Source organism: Loxodonta africana, chromosome X (assembly GCF_030014295.1).
Source record: "Loxodonta africana isolate mLoxAfr1 chromosome X, mLoxAfr1.hap2, whole genome shotgun sequence".
NCBI classification, from domain to species: Eukaryota; Metazoa; Chordata; class Mammalia; order Proboscidea; family Elephantidae; genus Loxodonta; species Loxodonta africana.
In genome coordinates, this window is record NC_087369.1 from 166,888,516 (window position 1) to 166,907,204 (window position 18,689).

Sequence of the window (18,689 nt, forward strand, 5' to 3'; positions counted from 1 at the left end):
AATGCATGTGATTTTGCCTAGCAGTACTTTACATATGCACAATAAAATTGATATTTAACAATTACTAAATGCTTACTATAAATGATACTTTCCATCTTCCTATACCAGTTCTAACGGGTCTAGGGTGGGCTTGTTTAATGTCTTTAATATATTCCTGGAAACCATCCCTCTATGTAAGAAGTCATTAAATTTTTAAAAAATCATTTATTTCAATAGCAAAAATAATGTTCCATCCCAGGCCAACCCAAGATATCCAAACATTTTTCACAAATGGAAAAAACAAAAGTTGAACAATGAAAATCAAGTTTATATACGTAATACATACAAATTTGAATTTAAATCAATGTGTTTGCCAATAAACTGTCATACAGCATAAGTTTGTTGTACTCACCAAGGGCAGAAAAGAAGACTTGATAGTGGATAGGGCTGAAAGGAGGATGAGTGGTGAAAAGCCAGATGATCAGCTTTCAGGCAACCAGTCAGTATCTTATACACAGTATAATGAAGCAGGGCTGAAGAGACATCAGTGCCTTTCATTTTCCCCTTCTTTTCAAGCTCTTCCATCACACTCATAGTTTGCTTAATAGCTAAAGCTTTTCTCATTCTTTTTCTTCTTTCTTCACCAGTTTTTTCACCACGTTTTCAACCATTTGGGAGTTCATGGTATTTCTGCAGGAAAACAGCATTTAAAGATAAAGTTATAAAAAAAATTTTTTTTTACATAGAAAAATACCTTAGGGGAAAAATAAAGGCTAAACATGAGAGCACTTTGAATTCCATGGAAATAGCTAGAGCACTTTGGATTCCATGGAAATAGCTAATGTGCACAGTAGATGCCACCTCTTCAACCTGCTCACCTGTGTGCCTACACAAGTCGAACATTTTGTGTTCATTCTGAACGTGAATACACAATTCAAGTGTATTCCACTTTTTTTTTTTTTTTTTACTAGAAACTGTTGGGTTGAGGAAATGAGTACACCTTTGCCTGAAAACTTTAAAGTCAAAATTCCATTTATTATCATGTATTTATTTAATGTGTTTTGGTGAAAAGTCTTTAAGCTCTTGCTCTCCCCTGCCCCCCCCCCCCAAAAAAAGAACTTATTTGAAAAGTCATGTTATGGCAAAAATCATTAACTGCCTAGTTGTTATATGAGCTGTTTGTTTTGTTCAATGTCAATCACACTAAACCAGAATAAAAAATCTGTTGTTGTCGAGTCGATTCCGACTCATAGCAACCCTATAGGACAGAGTAGAACCGTCCCATAGGGTTTCCAAGGAGCGGCTGGTAGATTCAAACTGCTGAACTTTTGGTTAGCAGCCGTAGCTCACCATAGCTCTTAACCACTGCACTACCAGAGCTCCAAAAAATATGGAACACTTCATGGATTTGTGCATCTTGTGTCATATCTACACCCTCTAAAGGTCTTCAGTTATCTTAAGGTTTCTCCCTACTCTAGCCAATAGCTGGTTCATTCAGCATAGGGTCTTTTTAGAGACGCATTAGATCAGATCAGGCATATTTCCAAACTTTTCTCAGCTTCTCACCTCTTTAAGGAAAGTTCAGTTACATTCAAAGGAGCAAAGATTACAGGTACCAAGGCTTTGCATTGATCAGGCTTTACTTACACAGGAAAACACATCAGTGAATTTGAGTGGGGGCATTTTCTCTGATCCTACACTCCATTGGGCAACCCATTCTTACTTTATAGGGTTGTCAGATTTAGCAAATAAAAATACAAGATGCCCAGTTAAATTCGAATTGCAGATAAACAACAAATAATGGAATATGTACAATTTGGATGCAATATTTGGGAAATACTTGTACCAAAAAAAGTTTGTTTACCTGAAATTCAAATTTAGCCAGGTGACCTGTATTTTATCTAGCAACCTTATTAATAGAGAATGGGGCATCTATCAAAGAATCACCTACTTGGCAGCCTACTAGAGGCTGCCAAGCCACCTGAATTATTCCTCATATCACTCCCATGAGGCACATAATCCCCTTCTACCCCGGGCTCTATAAGTCTCTATGCAATTTACTCAATACACATTTATAATTACTTGTGGATCCCTTACTAAGTACCGGACACTGAGGACACAGAATAAATAAAGCCCACTCCCCATCCTAGAGGACTGTACCCTCCAGAGGGAGAGCTAGACATGTAAACAAACACTTACAAAACAGTGTGCTAGAATAGCAGCATGAACAGATTCTATGGAAGAAGGGAAGAAAAAAACAAGTATATAACAAATTATTTCTGAAACCATAACTAAGATTTTCGGAGTTTATAAAAAGTCTGTAAAAATAAGAGAAACAGATGCATATGACTTTTCTGTGAATGATATGCACATCTAATTGTTAAAGCACCTCTTTGTGGATCTTTAAATGCTGGGAGATTGCTGGAAAACTCAGGCCCTTGACTAAAGAAAATGACATTCTCCTGTGTTAAAGACAGATGGTTTAGGCGTCTTTAATCCATCCAATCTAACTAAATATATCTTTATTCTCAGTGTCTATGCACACTGCTGGTTTATGGTCCTTGGTTGGAATGTTAGCCAAGTCATTTTGTGCAAAAAAGGAACTGCGTAGGCTAAAGCTTGGATGAGCTCACTAGAAACTACTTTCTATTTTGAGTCTCTAAGTGACTGTAGTTTGGGAATCGTAAAATAAGATAGCTTTGTCTTTGGTCACAGCCTGTATAAGTTTTACATACAGAGAAAATAGAGAAGGTTGTGTAGACAATACCTGGAGAGAAATGGAGAAAGAGAAGAGCTGTGAAAGAGGTCCACTGAAACAGCTTTCACTTCTCTAATACTTTACTGGGTTCTCCTAATACTAAAAAAAAAAAAAATACTAGATGGTAGTAAAACCTAGAATTGGTCAGGCCCTACTCACATGGGAAAATACATTGTCATTTATATTAATAGTTTGATTTCTATTTCTAGATTTGGGTATTATATCAATATAAGGTAAAATAACCTACTGACTACTATTGATCCAAAGATCTCACACAAAGAATACTACAATTACAGTAACATACATACTTAAGTTCAGGTGCTTGATTTTTTCTTCGCAAAACATGGAACATATTGAACAATTCATCACTGCTATTCACAAAGTTTTTACAATACCTTGGGTATAAAGATTGCATCATTTTCATCAATCATATTTAATAGGGTCAAAATGAGCCTCATCATGATTCATTCTACACAAGGAAAGCATTGTTAAACTAATCAGGTAAGTCTCTCTCCCTCCCTTTCTCTCTCCCGTGTAATTCTTCTAGGCAAGGCACTTGTGTCACAAGGGATTTAGGTGAGTTTTGGAGGGGGTCGATGAAATCAATTTGGCTCCAACTCCTACACACCACGTAGGAAGCATTCCTTCAGAGACACCAGGTACTTGCAGGCATTCTGACCCCAAGCTGGCAGCAAGAAACAGTCAATAACTGTAAATAGGTAACCGTATCCCTCAAAGGGATGACAATTCAATGAACCACATCCCCAATCCACACACATATACGTCAGGGTCCCCAAAGTCTCTCTCCTTACTGTGATCCAAAAATCAGACTCCAATCTTGATGAGGCACGCTCCCACTCTCTCAGGGCTGCACTGGGACTGCTTTAACTGTGAGGGTTAAGTGCATCACCTGAATTGTAATAGAAATTATTCTCTGCTCATACGTTTATTTGAAGAAACACCTCTTTGAGTGACTATAAAATCCATACATATTTTTGTGGTCATGGACTGACATATTCTTGCTCGTAGTTTGTTTCTCTGTGTCTCATATCAGTTTTTCTTTTTCTGGACATTACAATGAGGGAACATGTTCAAATATATCAAATGCCAAAAAAACAAATTTGAATGTTTTAACTTCATAGAAACAGGTGCATATTTAGTTTTAAATATTTACTAATATTCCAGGAAAATACTCATATATCATGTCAGACTCATTCATTCATTTAACTAATTTTTATTGAATGCCTACTAAAGTGTCAGGGATGTTTTAGGATCAAAACAGTGAACAAACTAGACAAAGATTATTTGTTAATTATTACAGGCAATATTAAAATTATAAAACTCATAGTCAGGATTCTAAAACATAGTTTGACCATAATAACTAAATATTTTAATAAGTACAATTATTAACTTATCTAAATGCCTGAAACATGCTTAGAATTGACAAGATGATATAGAAGACATTATTCTTATCATGTATAAGAAAATATTAGAAAATACAACAACAAAACTACCTGTATTCTTTGGAAGAAGAGAAGTTTATTACTTTTAATACATAATGTTGTTTAACTGAGTCACCTCCCTGAACCCTACTTCTGACTGGCTACTTGCTGCAAAGGTCACAGTTTCACCTTCTTTAATGGTGTGTACCCAGCCAAAATATGGGGAGGTGACAGGCTTGAGTTTTAATTAAATGGAAGAAAGTGACAGGATAGATAAAAATCTGCATGATAATTTCAACAGTAATTGGACAGCTTAGGAGAAGCTATAGAACAGGAGGTCCAGGGATCTCTGGCTATGAAGGAATAAATAGCTCATAGATTCCATTTAACAGCAAAAAAGAAAAACAGATATGAGAAGTATTAAATGCACAGATTAGGAAATGGCATTTAAGTCATTTATGTATGTATGGAAGGTCCCTAGGTGATGCAAACAGTTTACGCTCGACTCCTAACATAAAGGAGGGGAAAACTGGTAATACGGAACCCAAGGTTGAGAGGGGAGAGTGTTGACATGTCATGGGGTTGATAACCAATGTCATAAAACAATATGTGTACTAGCTGTTTAATGAGAAACTAGTTTGTTCTGTAAACTTTCATCTAAGAACAATTTTAAAAAATAGATTACAGCCAAGAAAACCCTATGGGACAGTTTTACTCTGTAACACATGGGGTCACCAAGAGCCAGAATTGACTTGATACAACAACATAGCATGAGATGGCTATATTTTGGGGAAGGTAAGAGCATTCTCCCTTAGGGTTCAAAGGCAAGAGCCAGCCAATCAGGGTAATCAGGAATGGTTTCATAGAAAAATTAGGCTTATGAACCAATAATCGAAGATGTGTAGACTCCTTCAAGCAGAATTTGAGGAGACCAGGAAATTCTATTACATGGAATTGTTAGGTGCCATAAAGTTGGGTCCAAATCACAGGGACCCCATGCACAACAGAACGAAACACTGCCTGGTCCTGCACCATCCTCACAATCTTTGCTGTGTAAGCCCATTTTTGCAGCCCCAGTGTCAATCCACCTTATTGAAGGTCTTCCTCTTTTTCACTGACCCTCTACTTTACCAAGCATGATATCCTTCTCCAGGGATTGGTCCCTCCTGGTAACATGTCCAAAGTACGTGAGACAAAGTCTTGTCATCCTTGCTTCTAAAGAGCATTCTGGTTGTACTTCTTCCAAGACAGATTTGTTCATTCTTCTGGCAATCCATGGTATATTCAATATTCTTTGTGAACACCAATAATCCAAAGGCATCAATTCTTTTTAGGTCATCCTTATTCATTGTCCAGCTTTCGCATGCACATGAGGCAATTGAAAACACCACGGCTTTGGTCAGGTGCACCTTAGCCCTCAAAGTGGTATCTTTGCTTTTTAACACTTTAAAGGGGCCTTTTGCAGTAGATTTGCCCAATACAATATGTTGTTTGATTTCTTGACTGCTGCTTCCATGGATGCTGATTGCAAATTCAAGTAAAATGAAATCCTTGTCAACTTCAGTATTTTCTTCACTTATCATGATGTTGCTTATTGGTCCAGTTGTGAGGATTATTCTTTTCTTTATGTTGACGTGTAATTCATACTGAAGGCTATAGTCTGATCTTTATCAGTAAGTGCTTCATTAAAGGGAATGGTGTAAGTTAAATCATGGATGTGGGAAAGGATGAGGTATGTTTGGGATAGAGGGTGAGAGCATAGGTACAAGTAGGGGAAGAGTTCAGGATAAAACTAGATTTGGGGGTCATAGTGTAAAGAACCTTGCATACTAAGGTAAACAGAGGGATTTTTAAAATTCTGATATGTTAAAGGGAACACTGAGATAAATGCCAAGTGTCAACATAAAATGTGGCCTCTGAATTTATTCAAAGTTTCCAGTTTTGTACTGAATAATCAATTTCCTTGATTATTAATTATTGCTAGTAAGGGAACAAGAGAAAAAGGAACTATAACATCAATGGAAATGATTTTATATAACTGATCAGATATGAAAACACTGTGACTTACATGTTATTTTTCTGTCCATTTTAAAGAACCCCACGCACCCAAAAGGGGAAGGATTTTAATAATGTAGCTGCTCTAAAACTAAGTGGAGTTTATTCAAGGGTTGTCATATATGTCTAAATAATCTGAGAACAACTTTTGCTGCAGTGTTTGTAGTTGCCATTTGTTATAGAAAGACAGCTTTTCAACTGTGAAACTTAGCATACCAACTTTAAGTCCTAGGTTAGTACATCAGTTGTACACCTTAATGTGTTACCTAATCTCTCTGAGTTTCAGCTTTCTCACCTGTGAAGTGAGAAAATTAATATTTATCACCCATGGTTGTTGTAATGTCAAGATGAAATGACTAAATATGAAAAAAAAAGCATTTGTAAATTGTCCATTACTGTTGTTATTCTTAATTGTGGAAAAAAAAGTTTTTCTCTAAAACAAGAGAAAAAAAATTTTAATGTGTTCTAATAGAACAAAATTTATTTTTCTAAAATACAATTTTTAAAGAGAAGTGTAAACATAAGGGGCAAATACAGATATTGGAAGATGAGGGAAAAAGTCACATGCAAGTCACAGTGTAATCATGTCTGATTAATTATAAAAAATTATTTTCATTGATATTATATTTATTTTTCTGAGTCATTAATTTGACTGCTAAAACTAGCATTGTCTAGATAATTCTTATATGGTAATGTAGGGTTATCTGGGAAATTCCTTGTTGGAGTCTCAAGCCTCTCCATAATCTGCCACTTTCTGATGAGACAATTCACCTTCAGTTACTAGACTACTCCATAAATTGGCTGAAGTTCACAGGCCTTAAATTAAAGGTAGGCAAATACAGTTTGATTATCATACAGTATTCAAATTTGGGTAATAATGCTATATTTGAAATATAAAAGTAAGGATGGGCTTTTAGCAGTGTGCTTTAAAAAGACTGATGGGTTAGGTTAATAGTACACAACAGACCAGCCCATAAATGCATGGTCACTCCTGATAAAAGCCATTACCACAAAACCAGGAGGCCTCATACAAAGAAGAGCCTTGTGGTGTTTCTTCAAGGGCATTCAGAAACAATAACAGCCTCTGTTGGCACTCATTGGCTCTGGCTGGATGTGGCAAGACCCAGGTCCCTCAAGTACCCAGAGGCCACCCAAATGTTGCCACCCTCCTTCACCATCAACTTGTATTTTATTCTGTCTGCAGTGGTAAGAAATTACAACACTTTATTCCTGTTTAGCCTAGGGATCCTCTGCTTTCTACTCCACCATATCTAGGAAGATTAGAGCCCACTTTAAACCTTGCTTTGCTTTTATTCCTAACTTGTGAGTCTCTCCCTCTGTGAAAATGCCAGGCACTTAAAGGAACAAGAACTAGACCTTACTTCTACTTTGCTACCAGAAAATTAGACCTTTATCAATATAACAAAGCATAGACCTTACTTCTACTTTGCTACCAGAAAATTAGACCTTTATCAATATAACAAAGCATATTCTAGAAATATACTAATTACTACCTAGATATTTACCCCAAAGAAATGAAAATATATGTCCACACAAAAACGTGCACAAATGTTCAAGACAGCATTATTCATAATAGCTAAAAGGTGGGAACAACCCAAATGTCCATCAACAGATGAAAGGAGAGGTAGAGTCAACATGGCGCTATAGACAGAAGCACCACACTGTCTGTCCAAAACAAGGACCCAAAAAACTAAGTAAAACAGAGACAAACATCAATCCTAGAACCCTAAGCATCAAATGAAGAGATAAAGAACTCAGCCAAGCACCGAATGGACTACAAAACTGACTGAGAACAGAGAGTAAGGAGAGATACAGAGCAGAGGTCTCCTATCAGCTAACATGGCATGGATTCACCATCTTGGACTCCTGTTGGAGATCGGTGGACAGGGAGTACAGGAAAGCAGCTTCGTGGAGCTCTCAGCAGGAGACAGAGAACCTGCTGGACTTGCCCTGCTGCACCATAGCTAAGCAACTAGCCCCACCCGTTGGACAAAGTGGTGAGAAGTATCATGCCCACAGATGAGCAAACAACACAAAACGCAGAATGCACAACCCACCTGTTCAGACATAACCAAATAAAACAAAAAAGCAGGGTGAAACAAACAAATCTACAATCAATAAAAATAGATGAAGGAAATAACTACTGAATGTCCCGAAGACAGCAGACAATATGAACACATATTAAAAAAAAAAAAAAAGAACAGCCTGGTTCCAGTAGGCATCCAAAATAAAACACCAGATGACATTTCAGTAGAAGAAACGGCACTGGAACTACTTGATAGGGAATTCAAGTCTCTAATATTCAGAGCTGTCCAAGAGTTGAACAAAAAAAACAGACAAAAATGGGGAAAAACTAGACAAATTCATGGAAAAGGCAGATAAATTCATGGAAAACACAGACTAAACAATGGAAGAATTCAGGAAAATATACAGGAACAAAATATCAAGGTAAATTCACAACTAGAAATCATACAAAAACAACAACTAGAAATCCAAAAGATAAACAACAAGATTTTAGAAATTTTTTTTTTTTTTACTGTCATAGAAGGGCTGAGGGGCAGGTTTGAAACAACAGAAGAGAGGATCAGTGAAATGGAAGACAAATACTTAGATATCACTTTGAGGAAAAACCAGAAAAAAGAACAAAGGAAAATGCAGAAACCATGAGAATGATATGGGATACAATTGAAAGCAAAAATTTGCTGGTAATCAGAGTTCCAGAAAGGGGGGAGAAAACAGAAAACACAGAGAGAGTCATTGAAGAAGCACTGACAGAAAACTTCCCTAATATCATGAAAGACAAAAAGCTGACCATTCAAGAATCTGAACAAACCCCATATAGGCTAGACCCCGAAAGAAAATCACCAAGACATATCATAATCACACTCATAAAAACCAAACACAAAGAAAGAATCCTGAGAGTAATTCAAGAAAAACAAAGTCACATACAGAGGGGAAATAATAAGACAAAGCTCTGATTCCTCAGCAGAAACCTTGCAGTAAAGAAGGCAACAGGATGACACATATAAAACTTTGAAAGAAAAAAATTGCCCACTATCATGGATTGAATAGTGTCCCCAAAAATATGTGTCAACTTGGTTAGGCCATACTTCCCAGTAGTGTGTGGTTATCCTCCATTTTGCGACTGATGTAATTTTCCTATATGTTGTAAATCTTAATCTCTGCAGTTAAAAGACAATATTAGCTTCTGATAAGGAGGATTAATGTGCGACGTAACACACTTGCTCAGGTTACATCCCTGATCCGGTGTAAAGGGAGTTTTTTTGGGGTGTGGCCTGAACTACTTTTTATATCACAAGAGATAAAAGGAAAGCGAGCAGAGAGTGGGGGAACTCATACCACCAAGAAATCAGTGCCAGGAGCAGGGCGTGTCCTTTGCACCCACGGTTCCTGTATGGAGAACCTCCTACTCCAGGGGAAGATTGATGATGAGGGCCTTCCTCCTGAGCTAACAGAGAAAGCCTTCCCCTGGAGCTGATACTCTGAATTTAGACTTCTAGCCTCCTAGATTGTGAGAGAATAAACTTCTGTCTGTTGAAACCACCCACTTGTGGTATTTCTGTTACAGCATCGCTACATACCTAAGCGTGTGTGTGTGGTGTGTGTGTGTGTGTGTCTGTCAGTTTGTTGTACTGTGGGGGCTTGCGTGTTGCTGTGATGCTGGAAGCTATGCCACCGGTATTCAGATACCAGCAGGGTCACCCATGGAGGACAAGTTTCACCTGAGCTTCCAGACTAAGACAGACTAGAAAGAAGGACCTGGCAGTCTACTTATGAAAAGCATTAGCCAGTGAAAACCTAATGAATAGCAGTGGAACACTGTCTGATATAGTGCTGGAAGATGAGCCCCCCAGCTTGGAAGGTACTCAAAATAAGACTGGGGAAGAGCTGCCTCCTCAAAGTAGAGTCAACCTTAATGATGTGGATGGAATAAAGCTTTCGGAACTGTCATTTGCTGGTGTGGCATGACTCAAAATGAGAAAAAACAGCTGCAAACACCCATTAATGATTGGACCCTGGAATGTACAAAGTATGAATCTAGGAAAATTGTAAACCATCAAAAATGAAATGGAACGCATAAACATCAATATCCTAGGCATTAGTGAGCTGAAATGGACTGGTATTGGCCATTTTGAATTGTACAATCATATAGTTTACTATGCTGGGAATGACAACTTGAAAAGGAATGGTGGTGTTACATTCATCATAAAAAAGAATATTTCAAGATCTATTGTGAAGTACAATGCTGTCACTGATAGGATAATATCCATAAACCTACAAGGAAAACCAGGTAATATGACTATTATTCAAATTCATACATCAACCACCACGGCCAAAGATGAAGAAATAGAAGATTTTTATCAGCTGCTACAGTCTGAAATTGATCAAACATGCAATCAAGATGCATTGAGAATTACTGGTGATTGGGATGTGAAAGTTGGAAACAAAGAAGAAGGATAAGTAGTTGGAAAATATGGCCTTGGTGATAGAAACAATGCTGGAGATCGAATGATAGAATTTTGCAAGACCAACGACTTCATCACAAATACCTTCATTCACCAACATAAATGGCAACTATACACATGGACCTCACCAGATGGAACACACAGAAATCAAACTGACTATATTTGTGGAAAAAGATGATGGAAAAGCTCAACATCATCAGTCAAAACAAGGCCAGGGGCCAACTGTGAAAAAGACCATCAATTGCTCATATGCAAGTTCAAGCTGAAACAGAAGAAAATCCGAGCAAGTCCACAAGAGCCAAAATATGACCTTGAGTAGATCCTACCTGAATTTAGAGACCATCTGAAGAATAGATTTGACACGTTGAACGCTAGTGACCGAAGACCAGGCGAGTTGTGGAATGACATCAAGGAAATCATACATGAAGAAAGCAAGAGGTCATTGAAAAGACAGGAAAAAAAGAAAAGACCAAGATGGATATCAGAGGAGACTCTGAAACTTGCTCTTGAGCGTCGAGCAGCTAAAGCAAAAGGAAGAATTGATGAAGCAAAAGAACTGAACAGAAGATTTCAGAGGGCCTCTCGAGAACACAAAGTATTATAATGACATGTGCAAAAAGCTGGAAATGGAAAACCAAAAGGGAAGAACACACTTGGCGTTTCTGAAGCTGAAAGAACTGAAGAAAAACTCCAAGCCTCGAGTTACAATAGTGAAGGATTCTATGGCCAAAATATTAAATGATGCAGGAACCATCAAAAGAAGACGGAAGGAATACACAGAGTCATTATACCAAAAAGAATTAGTTCATATTCAACTATTTCAAGAGGTGGCATATGATCAGGAACCGATGGTACTGAAGGAAGAAGTCCAAACTGCTCTGAAGGCATTGGCAAAAAACAATGCTACAGGAGTTGATGGAATATCAATTAAGATGTTTCAACAAACAGATGTAGCACTGGAGGTGCTCACTCATCTATGCCAAGAAATATGGAAGACAGCTTCCTGGCCAACTGACTGGAAGAAATCCATATTTATGCCTATTCCCAAGAAAGGTGATCCAACCGAATGTGGAAATTATAGAACAATATCATTAATATCACACGCAAAAAAATTTTGCTGAAGATCATTCAAAAACGGCTGCACCAATAAATCAACAGGGAACTGTCAGAAATTCAGGCTGTTTTCAGAAGAGGACGCGGAACCAAAGATATCATTGCTGATGCCAGATAGATCCTGGCTGAAAACAGAGAATACCAGAAGGATGTTTACCTGTGTTTTATTGCCTATGCAAAGACATTTGATGTTGCAAAGAATGGAAATTCCAGAACACTTAATTGTGCTCATGAGGAACCTTTACATAGATCAAGAGGTAGTTGTTCGGACAGGACAAGGGGATACAGATTGGTTTAAAGTCAGGAAAGGTGCACATCAGGGTTGTATTCTTTCACCATACCTATTCAATCTGTATGCTGAGCAAATAATATGAGAAGCTGGACTATATGAAGAAGAACAGGTGGGGCATCAGGATTGAAGGAAGACTCATTAATAACCTACGTTATGCAGATGACACAACCTTGCTTGCTGAAAGTGAAGAGGACTTGAAGTCCTTACTGATGAAGATAAAAGACCACAGCCTTCAGTATGGGTTGCACCTCAAAATAAAGAAAACAAAAACCCTCACAACTGGACCAATGAGCAACATCACGATAAATGGAGAAAAGATTGAAGTTGTCAAGGATTTCATTTTACTTGGATCCACAATCAACACCCATGGAAACAGCAGTCAAGAAATCAAAAGATACATTGCATTGGCTAAATCTGCTGCAAAGGACCTCTTTAAAGTGTTGAAGAGCAAAGATGTCAACTTGAAGACTAAGGTGCACCTGACCGAAGCCATGCTATTTTCAATCACATCATATGCATGTGAAAGCTGGACAATGAATAAGGAAGACCAAAGAAGAATTGACGCCTTTGAATTGTGGTGTTGGCAAAGAATATTGAATATTCCATGGACTGCCAAAAGAACAAACAAATCTGTCTTAGAAGAAGTAAAACCAGAATGCTCCTTAGAAGCAAGGACGGTGAGACTGCGTCTTACATACTTTGGATATGTTGTCAGGAGGGATCAGTCTCTGGAGAAGGACATCATGCTTGTCAAAGTACAGGGTCAGCGGAAAAGAGGAAGACCCTCAAAGAGGTGGATTGACACAGTGGATGCAACAATGAGCTCAAGCATAACAATGATTGTGAGGATGGCACAGGACAGGGCAGTGTTTCATTCTGTTGTGCATAGGGTCGCTATGAGTCGGAACTGACTCGATGGCACCTAACAACAACACACACCAATCAAAAATAATATATCCTGCAAAACTCTCGTTCAAATATGCTGGTGAAATTAGGACATTTCAGATAAACAGAAATTAAGGTAATATGTAAAAACCAAACCAATCTTACAAGAATTATTAAAGGGAGTCCTTCGGTTTGAGAACAAACAATATCAAAAAAACAGACTGAATCTAGGACATAAGACAGCACCAGCCAGATAGCGACCTAAGAAATAAACACTCAAGGATTAATCAAAACTAAAAGATTTAAACAGGAAACCAGAGAGTGTAATCTGCAAATGGCAACAACATCAGAATAATAAAAGAGGAAATAAATGGTGTAGGTATAGAACTTTCTAACAGAGAGGAAGACAAGGTCATACTAAATAGTAAAAGACTGGTTCAAACTTAGAAAGATAAAGGTAAATTTCAAGATAACCACAAAGAAAGTTAACAAACGTACTCATCAAAATAAAGAAGAAAAACATAAAGTCTCAGTAAAAACAAAATCTACAAGAACAAAAGAAATGAAAAAAAAATCCACAAAGAAAAGGAATTCAGCCAGTAAGAGGAACAAAGAAAATGTCAGCACCACAAAAAACAGAGCTATAAAATGACAGCAATAAACACACCTATCAATAATTACACTGAACGTAAATGGCCTAAATGCACCCATAGACAGAGACAGAATAGATTAAAAAAAAAAAAAAAACAGGATCCATCAATACACTGTCTACCAGAGACACACCTTAGAAAAAATGACACAGATTTATTAAAAATCAAAGGATGGAAAAAAATATATCAAAGAGCTACAGAAAAAGAGCAGGACTGGCAATAATAATCTCAGGTTAAATAGACCTTAAAACAAAATTCACCATAAAAGACAAAAAAGGGCATTATATAATGATAAAAATGAGACCCGTCATGAAGACATAAACATACTAAATACATACACACCCAATGACATGGTTAAAAAATACATAAAACAAACTCTAACAGCACTGAAAAGAGAAATCGACAGTTCCACAATAATAGTAGATGTCAACACACCACTCTCAGTAAAGGACAAAGCATCTAGAAAGAAACTCAACAAAGATACAGAAGAGCTAAAGGCCACAATCAGCCAACTTGACCTCAAAGATATATATAGAACACTCCACCCAACAGCTGCAAAGTACATATTCTTTTGCAACGCACATGGAATGTTCTCCAGAATAGACCACATGTTAGGCCACAAGACAACCCTCAAGAAATTCCAAAACAATGAGAAAATACAAAGTATCCTCTCTAACCACAATGCCATCAAAGTAGAAATTAACAACTGGAAGAGCAAGGAAAAAAAAATCAATTACATGGAAACTGAATAATACCCTGCTTTAAAAACCAGTAGTTAGTTAATAGAAGAAATCAAACATGGAATCAAAAAATTCCTAAAATCAAACGAGAAAGAAAACACATCATACCATAACTTTTGGGACACAGCAAAGGCAATGTTCAGGGGTTATTTTATAGCAATAGATGCACACATCAAAAAAGAAGAAAGGTACAAAATCAAAACATTAGCTACACAACTCGAACGAACAGAAAGAGAACAGCAAAAGAAGTCCACAGCCACCAAAAGAAAGGAAATAATAAAAATCAGCAGAAATAAATGAAATGTTGATAGGTGCCATTGAGTCAGTTCTGACACACAGCATCCCTATGTACTACAGAACTAAACAATGTACCATGCTTACAATTGTTGTTATGCTTGAGCCCATTGTTGCAGCCACAGTGTCAACCCATCTCGTTGAGGGGCTTCCTCTTTTTCGTTGACCCTGTACTCTACAAAGCAAGATGTCCTTTTCCAGGGACGGATCCCTCCTGATAACATGTCCAATATGTAGTCTCACCATCCTTGCTTCTAAGGAGCATTATGGTTGTACTTCTTCCAAGACAGATTTGTTCCTTCAATATTCTTTCCCAACACCACAATTCAAAGGAATCAATTCTTCTTCAGTCTTCCTTATTCACTGTAGCTTTCACATGCATATTACACTATTGAAAATGCCATGGCGTGCGTCAGGTGCACCTTAGTCTTCAAGGTGACACCTTTGCTTTTCAACACATTAAAGAGGTCTTTCATAGCAGATTTGCCCAAGACAAGGCATCTTTTGATTTCTTGACTGCTCTGTCCATGGCTGTTGATTGTGGATCCAAGTAAAATGAAATCCTTGACAACTTCAATCTTTTCTCTGTTTATCATGATGTTGCTTATTGGACTAGTTGTGAGGATTTTTGTTTTCTTTATGTTGAGGTGTAATCCATACTGAAGCTGTGGTCTTTGATCTTCATTAGTAAGTGCTTCAAGTCCTCTTCACTTTCAGCAAGCAAGGTTGTGACATCTGCAGAACGCAGGTTGTTAATGAGTCTTCCTCCAATCCTGATGCCCCGTTCTTCTTCAAAAAGTCCAGTCTCTCAGATTATTTGTTCAGCACATAGATTGAATGGGTATGGTGAAATGATACAACCCTGACTCACTCTTTTCCTGACTTTAAACCACTTGGTATTCCCTTGTTCTGTTTTAACAACTGCCTCTTGAAATGGAGAATACAAAAACAATAGAAAGAATCAACAAAACCAAAAGTTGGTTATTTGAAAGGATCAACAAAATCGACAAACCACTGGCCAAATTGACAAAGGAAAAACAGGAGAGGACGCAAATAACCCAAATAAGGAATGAAATGGGGGACATTACAATAGACCAACTGAAATAAAAAGGATCATAACAGAGTATTATGAAAAACTATAGTCCAACAAATTTGAAAACCAAGGGGGAATGGACAAATTTCTGGAAACACATGACCTACCCAAACTAACACAAAATGATGTTGAAAATCTGAATAGACCCATGACAAGAGAAGAGATGGAAAAGGTAATTTAAAAAACTCCCAAGAAAAAAGCTCTAGGCCAGATGGCTTTACTGGAGAATTCTACCAAAGATTCAGAGACGAGCTTACACCACTACTACTCAAACTGTTTCAGAACATAGATAAGAAAGCGATACTTCTGTATTCATTCTATGAAGCCAGCATAAACCTGATACCAAAACCAGGCAGACACCACAAAAAAAGAAAATTACAGACCAATATCTCTCATGACTATAGACACAAAAATTCTTAACAAAATTCTAGCCAATAGAATTCAGCATCATATCAAAAAAATAATACACCATGACCAAGAGTGATATGACATATGCAAGGATGGTTCAACATTACAAAATCAATCAACATAATCTACCACATAAATAAAAGGAAAGAAAAGAATCACATGATCATCTCAATCGATGCTGAAAAGGCATTTGACACAGTCCAACATCCATTCCTGATAAAAAAAATCTGAGTAAAATAGGTATAGAAGGGAAATTATTCAACATAATAAAGGGCATCTATGCAAAACCAATGCCCAACATCATTCTCAATGGAGAGAAGCTGAAAACATTTCCCTTGAGAACAGGAACAAGACAAGGATGCCCTTTATCACCACTCCTATTTAACATTGTGTTGGAAATCTTACCTAGAGCAATTAGGCAAGAAACAGAAATAACGGGCATCCAAAATGGTAATAAAGAAGTTAAACTGTCCCTATTTGCAGATGATATGATACTATACATAGAAAATGCAAAAGACTCCACAAGAAAACTACTGGAACCAATAAAAAGATTCAGCAGAGCAGCAGGATACAAGATAAACATATAAAAATCAGTTGAATTCCTATATACCAATAAAGAGAACGATGAAAAGGAAATCAGAAAAACAAAGCATTTATAATAGCCCTTAAAAAAATAAAACACTTAGGAATAAATCTAACCAGGGATATTAAAGACCTATACAAAGAAAACTACAAAACACTACTGCAAGAAACCAAAAGAGATCTACAGAAACGGAAAAACATACCATGCTCATGGATAGGTAGACTCAACATTGTGAAAATGACAATTCTACCCAAAGCGATTTACCAATACAATGCAAAACGGATCCAAATACCAGCAACATTCTTTAAAGGGATAGAAAAACTTATCATTAACTTCATATGGAAAGGGAAGAAGCCCCAGATAAGTAAAGCACTATTGAAGAAGAAGAATAAAGTAGGAGGACTCACACTACCTGACCTCAGAACCTACTATATAGCTACGGTAGTCAAAACAGCCTGGTACTGGTACAGTGACAGATACATTGACCAATGGAACAGAATTGAGATGTAAATCCATCCACCCATGTTCACCTGATCTTTGACAAGGGCCCAAAGTCCATTAAATGGGAAAAGACAGTCTTTTAAACAAATGGTGCTGGCAAAACTGGACACACATCTACAAAAAAGGAGACAGGACCCATACCTCACACTACACACAAAAACTAATTCAAAATGGATCAGAGGCCTAAACAAAAAACCAAAAACTGTAAAGATCAAAGAAGAAAAAACAGGATCAATGCAAGAGGCCCTAATACACAGCATTAACAGGATACAGACCACAACTAACAACACACAAACTCCAGAAGATGTTAGATAACTATGATCTCCCAAAAATTAAACATTTATGCTCATCAAAAGACTTCACCAAAAGAGTAAAAAGAAAACCTACAGACTAGGAAAAAAATTTTGGCTATGACAAATCCGACAAAGGTCTAATTTCTAAAAATCTGCAGGTAAAACCAGCACCTCTACAAAAAAAGGCAAACAATCCAATTAAAAAATGGTCAAGGGGAAATGAACAGACGCTTCACCAAAGAAGACATTCAAGCAGATAACAGACACATGAGGAAAAGTTCAGAATCACTAGCCATTAGAGAAATGCAAATCAAAACCACAATGAGATACCACCTCTCCCTCAGATTACTGCACGAATCAACAAAACAGAAAATAACAAATGTTTGAGAGGCAACAGGGAGATTGGAACTCTTATGCACTGCTGGTGGGAATGCAAAATGGTACAACCATTTTGGAAAAAGATATGAAGCTTCCTTAGAAAGCTAGAAATAGTAATACCATATGATCCAGCAATCCCACTCCTAGGAATATATCCTAGAAAAATAAGAGCTATAACACGCATAGATGTATGCACACCCATGTTCACTGCAGCATTGTTCACAATAGCAAAAAGATGGAAACAACCTAGATGCCCATAAACAGATGAACAGATAAACAATCTACGGCACACACAGTGGATTACTATGCAACGATAAAGAACAATGATGAATCTGAGAAGTATCTCACATGTATGAATCTTGAGGGCATTACGCTGAGTGAAATAAGTCAATCATAAAAGAACAAATATAGTATGAGACCACTACTATACAATCTCATGAAAAGGTTTACATACAAGAAGAAACAATCTTTGATGGTTACGAGGGAGGGAAGGGGTAGGGATGGAAAAACACTAAATAATAGATAAGTAGTAACTTTGGTGACGGGTAAGACATTACACAATACAGGGAAAGCCAGCACAACCTGTACAAGCCAAAGTCATGGAAGCTCCATGTTGTTGCTGTTGTTAGGTGCCCTTGAGTCAGTTCAGACTCATAGCGACCCTATACACAACAGAACGAAAACACTGCCTGGTCCTGAGCAATCCTTACAATTGTT